Source organism: Argiope bruennichi, chromosome X2, assembly GCF_947563725.1.
Source record: "Argiope bruennichi chromosome X2, qqArgBrue1.1, whole genome shotgun sequence".
In the NCBI taxonomy this organism is placed as follows: domain Eukaryota; kingdom Metazoa; phylum Arthropoda; class Arachnida; order Araneae; family Araneidae; genus Argiope; species Argiope bruennichi.
In genome coordinates, this window is record NC_079163.1 from 40,348,615 (window position 1) to 40,361,957 (window position 13,343).

At 25.8% G+C, this 13,343-nt stretch overlaps 1 protein-coding gene across 2 annotated transcripts in view; it reads left to right on the forward strand.

Moving 5' to 3' along the window:
• Positions 1 to 13,343, forward strand: part of LOC129961117 (uncharacterized) — a 37,028-nt gene that overhangs the window by 561 nt on the left and 23,124 nt on the right. The window lies entirely within an intron of this gene.

Sequence of the window (13,343 nt, forward strand, 5' to 3'; positions counted from 1 at the left end):
TATATATATATATATACATACAAGATGTTAACATGCCTTTGAGGCCCTTTATTTTAAACTTATTTATTTGTTTTTTAAAAGAATAAAATGGGAGTGATATCCTTCGGTCTTAACGTCTATCTTAATGGAATGGGCATAACAATATCCAAATTTAGAATTAAATAGAAACAAAAATTGAAGATTATTGTTAGTAAATATATTTTGTTTTTCTTTTTTTTAATTAAAAAAAAGATATAACTCATTCTATGAGAATAATGAGATCGAGTTTATAAATCACCAAATGTTTTATGAACTAAAAAAAAATTTAATTAGAATTAGAGAAATCTTGAGGAAATTTCGGGTTAAAATAAATAGTGTCATTTTTTTTTTTTTTTTGCCCTAGAACTTAATGGTATACCCTATTAGCAATACAGATAGAAAAAAGGTAAACGATAAAATTATCCCCTCAATTCTTTCAGATATAATTTAAGATAATTAAAAAATATTATCTAGTTGAAGCTCTATAAAATAGATAAGTAAAAAGGTTAAAAGGAAATTGATAAAACTGTATATCTAATATAATCTAAAATGTAATATCATGTAATTATATTATGCAACATAAATTGTAATACAACACAGTTAAGTTCCAATATAATACATTTAAATAGAAGTATGTCATAAAATATATTGGTATCTTAAAATTAGTTTATTAACAAATTTTCTGATAAAGAAAATTTAAATAAGTATTTTTGAACGGTAGAGTCGGAAATTATAATCTTTAATACTAATAAAGATGAATGTGCGTGTATCTGTTGGCAATCTACAAAAGAGACCGTGGAATCTAAAATTACCAAATTTGACATAAATATACTTTAGAAACTATAGTTTGTGGAAACTAACTATACTATAGAAACTATCTCAAAGTCATGTTTTAAAAATTTTAATTATTTAAAAAGTAAGTCAAATTTTGATGGTGTTTTTTTTTTTTTTTTTGCCAGTAATTTATTAAAGAATTACCTCACAAAAACTATTTTTATACTATATTTATCCAACTAATGTAACTGGTTTTTGTACGATGTTTAGTCTAATTTTTAAAAATTTTGTAATTGTCATGATCTGTGGCAAAGTTTATTCAAGGAGAAAGCTTTATGTACTCCTCACACGAGACGAAGAGGAGAAAAAATAAAAGACTAGAGAAGAGGGGAAAAGGACATAAAGAGGATATTTCGTGGTTCACTTACTAACAATTTTTTTTTTAAATTTTAAATGTGAAAATTAATTTTTTTTATGAATTAGTTTTTTTATTAGTGATATTAAATTTCATAACATGCAGATTAAACTTTAATAACATAAAATTTTATATCAAATATGTAGGGTTTTTTTTTTTTTTTCAAACTATAAGCCGAATCAATTTTTCAACTAATTCGTTTAGGAAGTCACAAACAGTTGAACAAATGATGTAACATTAAATCAAAATAGTATTTAAATAGTTTTTAGACCACATGAATATTTTATTTCATAAATATATAAACATTTTCTTCTTTCTTAAGGATATTTTTTAATATTATTTGTCTTATAAGGATTATCATATTTTTCTATTTCAAATAATTCCTTTTTATTTTTTACTTGAAATTAAATTGTATTTCAAATTTTTTCAATAGCGTAAAAAGAAATTTTAATCACTATTTGAAACAGCGGATAATTTCCTTCATTTATATTTCTGTTATTAACAGATTTAATTTATCTACTGCCTGAAGTGTGAATTGATGCATTCTGAAGATGATCAATTTTTAAGTTTTTATTGCATAAAAATAATTTAATTCATTTTCGGTTTTGGAATTAAATGTTTAATCTAAAAAAAAAAATCATCTAAAAGTTCACATTTTTTATACAATTTACTTTGCTTCTTGCAGTCATACTTATGAATTATCTTGCTCAAAAATAACAGTTCATAATGTTAAGAAACTTCAGATGAAAATAACTTTGTTAGATAGCTATAATTCGAAATTATTAGTATAAAGTACAACAATAACTAATTATATTGGAGGAGCAGCTGGTCGTTTATAGTGGCTATACTAAAGAAGTATTTCCACTATAAACGATATAATAAAAATTATATTAAATTTCAGAGGAGACACAAAATATAGATTAAATAACATTAAAATGATATTTCTAAAAAAAGTAATAAAAAATTAAAAAATTTTACAAACGCAGAAACAGGTATTGAAAAACATTAAAATATTGAAATATCACTTTTTGCTTGTAATTGAGAGTATAATTTTGGAAAAAATCCTGCACTGTGATATTTTCAATAAATAAGAGCGGAAGTTCTAGAGTCAGGCTAGTTCGCAAATAGTTCTTAATGTGCTTTAGAACTAAACAAGATCTCTTTTAGTTTGCATTAAAAATAAACTTGGAATTTCATCAGATTTCAATTTAGAGAAACTAAATGGAAACTTTCCTTCAAAGATTTATTTGCCATTTGTAACAGATTTAGAAAAATATTGCAATACTATTCGTCCTAACTTAGTGGAATTTCATTATAAGACTTGAAAGGTGATGACTGCTTTGAAGAAAAACAGAATCCTTCAATATGAGAGTGCTGATTCCAGTGAAAAAGAAAAATCGCTCTACGAGCAACGGTGATCGACGATTGATGAAAATAATTCTACTCAAAATTTATCCCTTTCATTGGATGAATATCAGACTGAGAGGAATTCTTTTTATGCTTTCAGCATAAAAGAAACTGATGATTTAACAATGTCATTATTTTTTGTATTAGTTTTATATCAGAATTTTCTTAAATAACACTGATTTTAAAATTATTTACAGATCTAGTTTTTTTCCCCCACCACGTTTTCGTTGGTGCTATGTCCCCGTACATTTCATTTGACCCTCTTCATTCATTTATCTTCTTTCTTTCCTTTTTTTTATAAATAAAAAATAAGGAAGAGAAAGTTTTGTGCGAAAAAGTTTACGTAGAAAATGTATCAGCTTTTGTCATTCGATGCCTTTACCATTTGCCCTTCAATGTATTTACTATTTGCCATTCGATGTATTTGCCAGGCAATATATATCGAATAGATTTTCAGGCTCCCTTTAGGTCTCGAGACACGAGAAGACTACCTTCAACATCTAGGTAAAAGAAGAAAAAAAACGTAACTGGATGCAGAACTCATTTTTTAACTATACCATTTTCGGCAATTATTGGGGAAGGGGGAGAGAAAACAAAAATTTTGCTTAATTTTTTATTATTTAAAATTAAAAAAGAAAAAGTCGCCCTAAGGTGTACATTTCTACTCTCCAAAGTACATTTATGCAGCGCTTTTTAGAAAAATTACATACAGTTTCAAAGGGTTTTTTTTTTTTTCAAAATTTGCTGAAAGTTAATTTTTTCTGTAAATTATTAATAATAATTAAAGAATGACACACAATTTAATCAAGCATTGCCCTCGGAAACAATTAAATAAAAGAATACAAAATATCTACAATATTTTCATTCAGTTGGAATGATAGCACAAAAGAAATAAATCTATTCGACGAGCGGACATATAATTTTTGATTAATGAAGATTAACCATTTTATTCATTTTCAAAAACACTAAAACAATCCTTATGTTAACACTAAACTATATTACTTATACTAACACTTAAACACTAAAACAAATCTTCACTAAAACTTTCCTTATGTTCATAGTATCTGTGAGAAAAGTTGAGGAATATCTATGGCTTTAAATACCATGGAAACTAATTATGGGGTTTCCTTTTATTTTATATTTATATTATATATATATAAATATTTTTAGATTTTTATTTTATATCAATTATAGTTAGATTTCTATTCACATATAATCGCAAAAATTATATTTATATCTATTTACACTTTTTGAAAATTTTATCGCTTCTTTATAAAACTTGAATGATAGCAACGTGCATGTGAGGGGCCTCTACCGTCTTCTACCAACCACTATTTTCTGATACAGCCCTTCACTACACACTAATAAATTTTAACAGAATGTAGATGGTCTGCAGGTAACATTTTTCACGTGGGCGAAATTTCTTACCTTACCAATTAGTAATATGAGCAGAAATAGGCTGGTTTCTGTTCCAAAACGTATTAAAATCTATTTTTTGATAATTAAGAGGCAAACGCATTTTATGAACTCTAACTTTGGTTATCAGAAATGACAGGAATGAGATTATATACATATGAAAAAATATAAACGCTCAAGTTCTACGAAATTAAAAGCAAGAAAAATAACAATTTTGGCATCTTTCAATGTCTCATAAAATTTTACTTCGACATTTTTTTTGCAGTTATTTATTGTTATTATTTCTTTCATTACGATTCATTAGTATTTTAATTCATCTTAATATTTATTTTCTTGTCCCCTTCCAAATCTTAATTTAATTTTTTATCAATTATTATCATAATTTCTTTTACTGTCAATCAATGCTTGTTTAAGATTTCTATATATTATGTGGTACATATTTCTTTAGTTATGTTAGATTTGTAACTCAATTTCTTTGTTTTACTTTATAACTCATACTATCATTTTTTAAGAACAGAACTTTTTAGAAGAAGATAAAAATAATATTAACATTATTAATGATTTACTTTGGACCTAATTAGATAATATTTTTTTAAGAATCATTTTAAAGTGCCAATTCTAAAACTTTTTCCGGAGGGGCGTTACTTTATTAAGCTTTTTTCTTCTCTGTTTTGTTAATATAATATATCATTCAGTTCTTTGGAACACAAAGATTTGGCACTTTTTATTCAGTTTGAAGGAATTTAGAATGCATACTTTATAGTCCTCAGTTAATTAATAAGCTATTAATAAATTAACAATTACTAAATTTTAATATATTTCGTAAATAAATTGATGGTTAATGAGCTCATTTTCTGTTTTTCGGTTGAATAAGTTGCCTTTTGTTCAAATTTATATATAGGATATCAGGAAAAAATATGCTTATTAGGATCAATTTTTCCATTTTTGCCCTTATTTGGATATATCCAACCCTTCCATGTAGACGCAAAGACAGAAAAACATTATTATCGCTTTATTCTTTTATTTTGCCAAAAAAAAAAATGTTTAAAGTGAAATAATAATAATAATAAAGGGTAATAAAGGTATTATATTTTTTTTTATCTATGGATATTTATTTATTATATATGATAAATTTGTATTTTTTGTTTTTCTATATTTAAAAAAGTTATTGAATTTTAAAAAAAATTAAAATGTGCTCGTTAATTACCTACTTATTTATGAGCTTTTAGGAATATATATATATATATATAGAGAGAGAGAGAGAGAGATTTTTATATATAAAAATATAAGCACAGATATAAATTTAAAAAGAAACAAACATATTTCTTTTAGGTTTTTAATCAGTAATAGAGTTCTTTAACAGCGGACTCAAAATAATTTTGCAACTGAGACCTCATCTATTCAAAAACTGCACTAGATTAAAAGTTTTGCTTTAAAAAAAAACTCTTATGACTATGTTATTTAATTTTTGCATATCTTGTATCATCTTGTAATCTGGTAGAATTGGAAATTTGTTTCACTGTCACCAACCTTAAATTTCATGACTGAAAATTGCTCGATTTTGCAATTTCTCACCCTCTCTCTCTCTTATATTAATGCTTTTCGAACAATAATGAAATCAAAAGATGTGTGTGAACCCTGTCCCTGAAATCAGGATAAGAAAATGACCTTGGAAGAAAACAAATGTTACAGTAATGGTGAGGTCATTTTGCATGTTTCTGTTCATTAATTATCTTAACACCTTATCAAATTCAGATATCTTCGGCAAGAAAATTGCTTGTGGAATTTTCTTGAGCGTTCCATTGAAAGTTATTCATTCGTTCTCAACAGTATCAAAGATATCTTTTCTATTTTTACCCGAAATTTTTGCAAACTGATTTTAAGTTAATTATCCCATAGAAAGTGTTTAGCCTCAAAGTAAGTGCAAACTTAGAATTTCTCATTCCAACTTCATGAGCTAAAATAATTTTTTTTATGCTCTCTTTCTCTCGCTCTATATTTCTGAAACATGGTTATTTAGCGAAAAATGTAATTAAATTTCTTATTTGAATTTAAAATTACTTAAAAATATAAAAATTAGGTTATTTTGAATAAAATCAACAACAAGTGTTTTTAATACAACGCATTAAAAATCATTAGAGATATATTTACACTCTATCTTCATTTAAGTTCTAACACAAAAATTCTGTACCGTCTTCGTTCAGATAAAAGTCATAAGTCCGAAAATTCCATTTTAAGATAATATTTCAAACTCAGAATCCATGAACTTAGTTTAGACTATAGCATAGAAATAAAATTATTTTTGAAATGTCAACAATATCCAAAATATTATAAAATTTCTTGAATATTTCATGTTATTCCATTTTTGTACAGTTTCGTAGGAAATAGTTATATATTATAAAAAGTAACTTTATCTTATATAAATTTCATTAAAACATAAATAGAAAATGTCAAAGAAATGTAGTTTAAATTTTTTGTAGATATCAAGTTTATAATAATCGAAAATGAAAGAAAAATTCATTTAAATGTTAGAAATCGTAAATAGTGCTTATAACTTTGATTTATATATAAATTCATAATTTAAATTATAGAGGAGCTAAAATAAAAATTAAAACATTCTAGAATTCAGAAAATCACTATTATTTAATTATATAAGTATTCAGACATTGATAGAAGAAATAGGATAAATTTAGATATTAGTGTACTTTAAATGAAAAAGAAAATTCGTACACTGTACAATTCTCTGTAGAAAATTATTTTAAAATTAAGTGCAATGAAGAAGTTTTTGAAAACTTCAGTGAAGTAATGGAATTTACTTGGGAGATTCAACCCGGTTGGAAACCTGAATTATTACAAATACCAAGAGATGAAAACAGGCTAATGAAAACTCATAAATAGTGAGCGACCAAAACTGTTTCTTAAGATAATGTTGCTTCAACTTTGACACTCCTCTGAAAGGTTAAAAGAAGTAGAGTGAGATAAGAGAATACTACTGTCTAAAAGTAGATCAGTCGTTAAATTCCTGATACTTATATTCATATATTCTATACTACTCTCTTATTTATATATTCCCCTATTCCTATAATCTATAGTCCCCTGTCTGATTAATGTTTTTATGCCTGCTTTATTGATTGATTTTTCTTTGGCTCCAACCTGAACAATTCTATATAGAGTTCTGCTCCAAGGAAATTTGATCTTTTTGCTCCACAAGGTCTCTGCATACTATTTTGAATTTTTCATAGCTAATTAGTGTACTAGTCTTGCGTTTAACATCTTATTGTAGATTATTTTAAATTGTGCTGTGGCATTATGTTCTTTTTTAATTTCCGATAAAAAAATTCTAATTTATAGATTTTAAAATTAAATTGAAAAAATTGCATATAACAACAACACATGATATTTCATTTGAGGATGAATTGGCTACATTTTCAAAGACTTTGTAAAAAGGGAATAAACCCTGTATTCTGTATCACTTACATTTTTTGCCTCTTTAAGATTATTTTTTGAATAAATTAATAACAGCTTAAAAATTATAGTTATTAAATTTTTGACTTCTGATTGGAAAGTTTTCTAACTAAAAATTTTTTAAATATTACAATATTTAATCATTCAATGATATTTTACTACTCAATTTTAATAAAAAAAATTCTAATTTATATAAAAAAATAATTCAAATTTAGTTTTAAAAAAAACTCTAATTTTAGCTCAAAACGCATTTCAAATAATTTTTTTCGTATTCCTTACGTTAATTTATATAGATTTATGCAATAGGTGCTCAGCAATACAAAAGTATGCAAATTAAATTTAACATACAATTTTAAAAAGAAGTTTTTTTTTTTTTTTTTTTTTTTTTTGAATAAAATGCAATATTGACAAAAAAATATTCTTGCGCAAATTTTTATTGCTACTAAATAACACTTGCATTGTTATTCATTCTATTTGATCGATAGGATTATCCTAAGGTGCATAGTTTGCCATTTCATTAAACCTTTCCTGATGGGTTGTAATTGCACGTTAGCGTGAAGTATAAAGCATTTTGTACCAAAATTCTTTCAGTATCAAATGTAAACCATTACTATCGCTTTTTATATACTTGAAACCATCTGAAATCAAGATTCTTGGATTATCAAATCCTAAATAAGAGCAGAGAATTTGCAGCGTTTAAATACTTTTTATCAGCTCAAAGCAGAAAGCTTGCATATTCCACAATATTATTTAATTTCCTTGATCGGTTGGTTTGCTTTTAGATATATAGTTTGCCATTTCACTGATACTTTGTTGGTTAATTGTAAGATAGTGTGAATTACAAAACGCTTACCACCAAAACTTTGGCGATTATAATTGTAGGATAGAGTAAAGTGCGAAACACCTGCTACTGGAACTTTTCAGAATCAAAAGCAAATCACTAGCATTACTTTTACATCTTGGAGCTGGAAGTAAGTTTAATTCCTGTAACCTATTATTACTTTAAGATACAAAAGGAATAAAACGAATATATATTTTCGTGCATTTTGTTTAAAATTAACTGCATTATTTTTTTATATTTAAAATAGAAATCGCTAGTTGTTGACCTATCTGAAGTCAGCTCATTATTTTTTAAAATTTCAAATGATACTTATTCATTAGGTACGTTTTATTATTTAAGAATAGGGAATATAGAATTTTTATTCAAAATTTCGCTCAGCAAAGAAGGATTATGAGCAGAATGCATTTATTTTCGCATAAAATAATGCTTCAGCAGGTGCGATTAGTCGTTTTAAAAATAATAATTTTTAAGAATAGGGAATATAGAATTTTTATTCAAAATTTCGCTCAGCAAAGAAGGATTATGAGCAGAATGCATTTATTTTCGCATAAAATAATGCTTCAGCAGGTGCGATTAGTCGTTTTAAAAATAATAATTTTTAAAATAAACAATAAAAAGTTGTTTGTACATCGCAAAGAACTTAGATCCTAACGATTTTTATCTGAAAATATAATGGATGTGTACAAACTTTCTATAAGTAAATTTTTAAACAATTTTTGTAAGTATTAAATGCAGCTTCATATTAATTAAATCCCATGCTGTATAATTGAATAAAATAAAACATTTATTACAGAAATTACTTTTCAGAAATATAAATTAACATCGAAAAAATGTAATTCACATATATCTGAGGAAAAAAAATGATTGAAATAATAAAAAATAACCAAATATGAAAATTATCAAAATGTAGCTGCAATATGTGATAATATAGATGCTTTCAATATTTTAAAAACTGTTATTTTGAGCAAATAATGTAAAGCTTTTATAAAATTTGATACAATCTAAAAAATCATATTAAATTGGATATCCAGATGCTTAAATGATGAGGGTAATATTACTTGAGGGACTAATTAATATCTAACAAATTTGTTTATAATTCCATGGAAAAGGCCAATTTTCTTGCAAGTTCGAGGTCTGTTTTTTTTTTTTTCTTTGATCAGTTTACAATGGTGTTCAGGGACAGCTTGAGCATTATCACAGTGGGGCTGTTGTATCTTATAGTCCTACATTTGCGATGATCTTTATATAAGTTAAATTTTGCTCTTTGATCAATTTTAAACAGTAAATAAAAATAATAAGAAAATAAAAAATATTACCAATTCTTTTGCTCGATGTAGAAATTTTTATTAAATAAATAACTATTTTTGAGTTAATTTTCATTAAAAAATTTAAACAAATTTTCACAAATATTTTTGTTGTATTCTTCTTTTTCATAAAGAATTTAAGAAAAATAAACATGGAATGTAAAGTTGAAATAAATACACATGAAGAGAAATTATTTTCATATCTATTTATAAGAAATATTTTATAATTGAATTAAAATATATAAGATAATATTATTAGACGTTATTAATAAAAACTAATTAAAAATGAAATCCACTCTTCTGGTTTTATTTCAATGGAAATGATTAATAACACATTTTTTGATGTTCATGGGAGTATCGAAAATTGGTCTTTGTCAATTTTTTTTTTATCAAAGTAGTTATTGTTTCACAACGGATTCTAAAACCCTCTGCGCTTTTGCGCATGCTTTAGGATGGGTTTAATTCGTCAAAATAGGGGTGAGAGGAAAGATGAAAGGATGGGATGCTTACATTTAACAATACGGTCAGAAATGACACAATATTCACAAATACATGAAAAAAAATTAACAAAATAATATCTAATAGGGCAAAAACCAAGGTCAAAGAATGACGAAGAATCCTGAAATACGCTCATCCACCTGCGTCTCTCCCCTTAATGAGATAGAATCGTCGAAAAGTGGTCTTCTCAGAATACTGAAACGAACAGTATTTCTCATGGAACAAAATTTAAATTCTTTTTAAACTGAAATGCAGCCTTCAAGCTCTGAAATCGTCAGGCGATTGGTCAAGAGAGCTTTTATCAAAGCAGTTATTCCTCAGGAAAACAATCTCAAATTTTCTGTGATGCATTTAACATTTCAATAAATATTTAAATCAACATGCATGCATTTCGGATTTGCTATAAAATATCTGAAGTACAGTTAACAAATTTTACTTAATAAACAATCGAGTGTGTTGCCAAAGCCAAAATTATTACTTCCATAGGCAACATTTTACTGAAAAGTGACAAATAATCTGTCAGCTACGAAATATTTAAGAATACCTTTCTTCGGTATAAACAATTATTCAGTCACATTGATGATCAATTGATCAGCAGCAAATCAACTGACCACATATGATCAATTTATCAGCAGCAAATCAATTGACCACATATAATCAATTGATCAGCAGAGAACACACTTGAAAAATTTTCATAGGATTTTGGCATTTATAATTTTAAGAATAGCAATTTTAAAATTTGCAGTATAATCATAAATTTTTAAAACATTAATATCATAAGACAACATTTGATTATATATTATATTAATTAGGGGCAATAAATATTTGTAGCAATGACCTCAACTAAAATATGCATATTTTTCATTGTTTAAATAAATTAATAGCACAGCATCTTTTGATACAATATGGTCTGAATATGAATTTAAATGAACTTCAGAATGACAGTTTTTGAATGATGGAAAATCTTGGAGTACATGGAGAGGAATGCAATAAATCATATGCCAGTGATAAACTACCATACATTTTGCTGATGGTAAAAAAAAATTGTAATTAATTAAATAATTATTTAAATAAATTAATAACCCAGCATCTTTTGATACAATATGGTCTGAATATGAATTTAACTAAATCTCAGAATAAGAGTTTTTGAATGAGGGCAAATCTTAGAGTAGATGGAGAGGTATACAATAATTCATATGCCTATGATGAACTACCATACATTTTGCTGATGGTAAAAAAAATTAATTAATTAATTAATTATTTTAATAAATGAACATCCAAGCATCTTTTGATACAATACTGTCTGAATATGAATTTAGCTGAACTTCAGAATGAGAGTTTTTGAATGATGGCAAATCTTGGAGTAGATGTAGAGGAATGCAATAAATCATATACCAATGATAAACTACCATACATTTTGCTGATGGTAAAAAAAACTAATTAATTAATTAATTATTCTAATAAATTAACATCCAAGCATCTTTGATACAATATGGTCTGAATATGAATTTAACTAAATCTCAGAATAAGAGTTTTTGAATGAGGGCAAATCTTAGAGTAGATGGAGAGGTATACAATAATTCATATGCCTATGATGAACTACCATACATTTTGCTGATGGTAAAAAAAATTAATTAATTAATTAATTATTTTAATAAATTAACATCCAAGCATCTTTTGATACAATACTGTCTGAATATGAATTTAGCTGAACTTCAGAATGAGAGTTTTTGAATGATGGCAAATCTTGGAGTAGATGTAGAGGAATGCAATAAATCATATACCAATGATAAACTACCATACATTTTGCTGATGGTAAAAAAACTAATTAATTAATTAATTATTCTAATAAATTAACATCCAAGCATCTTTGATACAATATGGTCTGAATATGAATTTAACTAAATCTCAGAATAAGAGTTTTTGAATGAGGGCAAATCTTAGAGTAGATGGAGAGGTATACAATAATTCATATGCCTATGATGAACTACCATACATTTTGCTGATGGTAAAAAAAATTAATTAATTAATTAATTATTTTAATAAATTAACATCCAAGCATCTTTTGATACAATACTGTCTGAATATGAATTTAGCTGAACTTCAGAATGAGAGTTTTTGAATGATGGCAAATCTTGGAGTAGATGTAGAGGAAATTCAATAATTCATATGCCTATGATGAACTACCATATATTTTGCTGATGGTAAGAAAAAAAATTGTAATTAATTATAAACAATTAATTATTTAAATAAGTTAATAGCCCAGCATCTTTTGATACAATATGGTTTGAATATGAATTTAACTGAATCTCAGAATGAGAGTTTTTGAATGATGGCAAATCTTGGAGTAGATGGAGAGGAATGCAACAATTCATATGTCTATGATGAACTACCATACATTTTGCTGATTGTAAGAAAAAAGAAAGATTGATATAGACCTAAATACTAGAGAAAATATTTTTGAAGCACCAATAATAATTTCTCATTAACTTCATTAGCATAATAATTAATCAAATGTGTATTATTGTGAAATTGTTTATTTTATACTTGAACACTTTTATATCAATCATATAAAAATGAGTGCATCATAGCATGTCTGGATTGTTAGTTTCAGTTTTTTTTTTTTTTTTTTTACTTAAATGGATAGCACCCAACTGCTTTACAATGAACATAGAAAATCACCAGTAGTTTAGTTATCCCAGGTCGCAAACTTCAATATTTAAAATAATACTTTTATAAAGCGGAATCCAATTTAAACGTGAAATTCATTAATCCGTTATATACATCTGGATTTGCTGAATCATCCGTTTCAACATTAGAGAATTTCAGAATTTCCACAAGTTTAAATACAATAAATTTGGGCAAAATTTAACGTTTTTTTTATAAATAATCATTATGATTATTAAATAATATTTTATAGACCTCATTCCATCTTTGTTCACAGCTAATAAAAGCGAAAATGAAATTGATTTTCAATATGTTTTTTCATTGTTTCAGTTTCAGTGCGCTTTCAGATGATACACAAGGAAAACAAAACACGTCATTTTGAAGTTCATATTTGCGTAATATCATTTTATCATTCTGTATAAAAAGAACTGAATTTACTTTTTTCTATTGCTTATTTCTAGTTGAAATATCTGAATAGTGGTGAAAGCACCGATTTCTGACTTAATGGAAAACTTTTTCAATGAAAGTCCGCCATTAC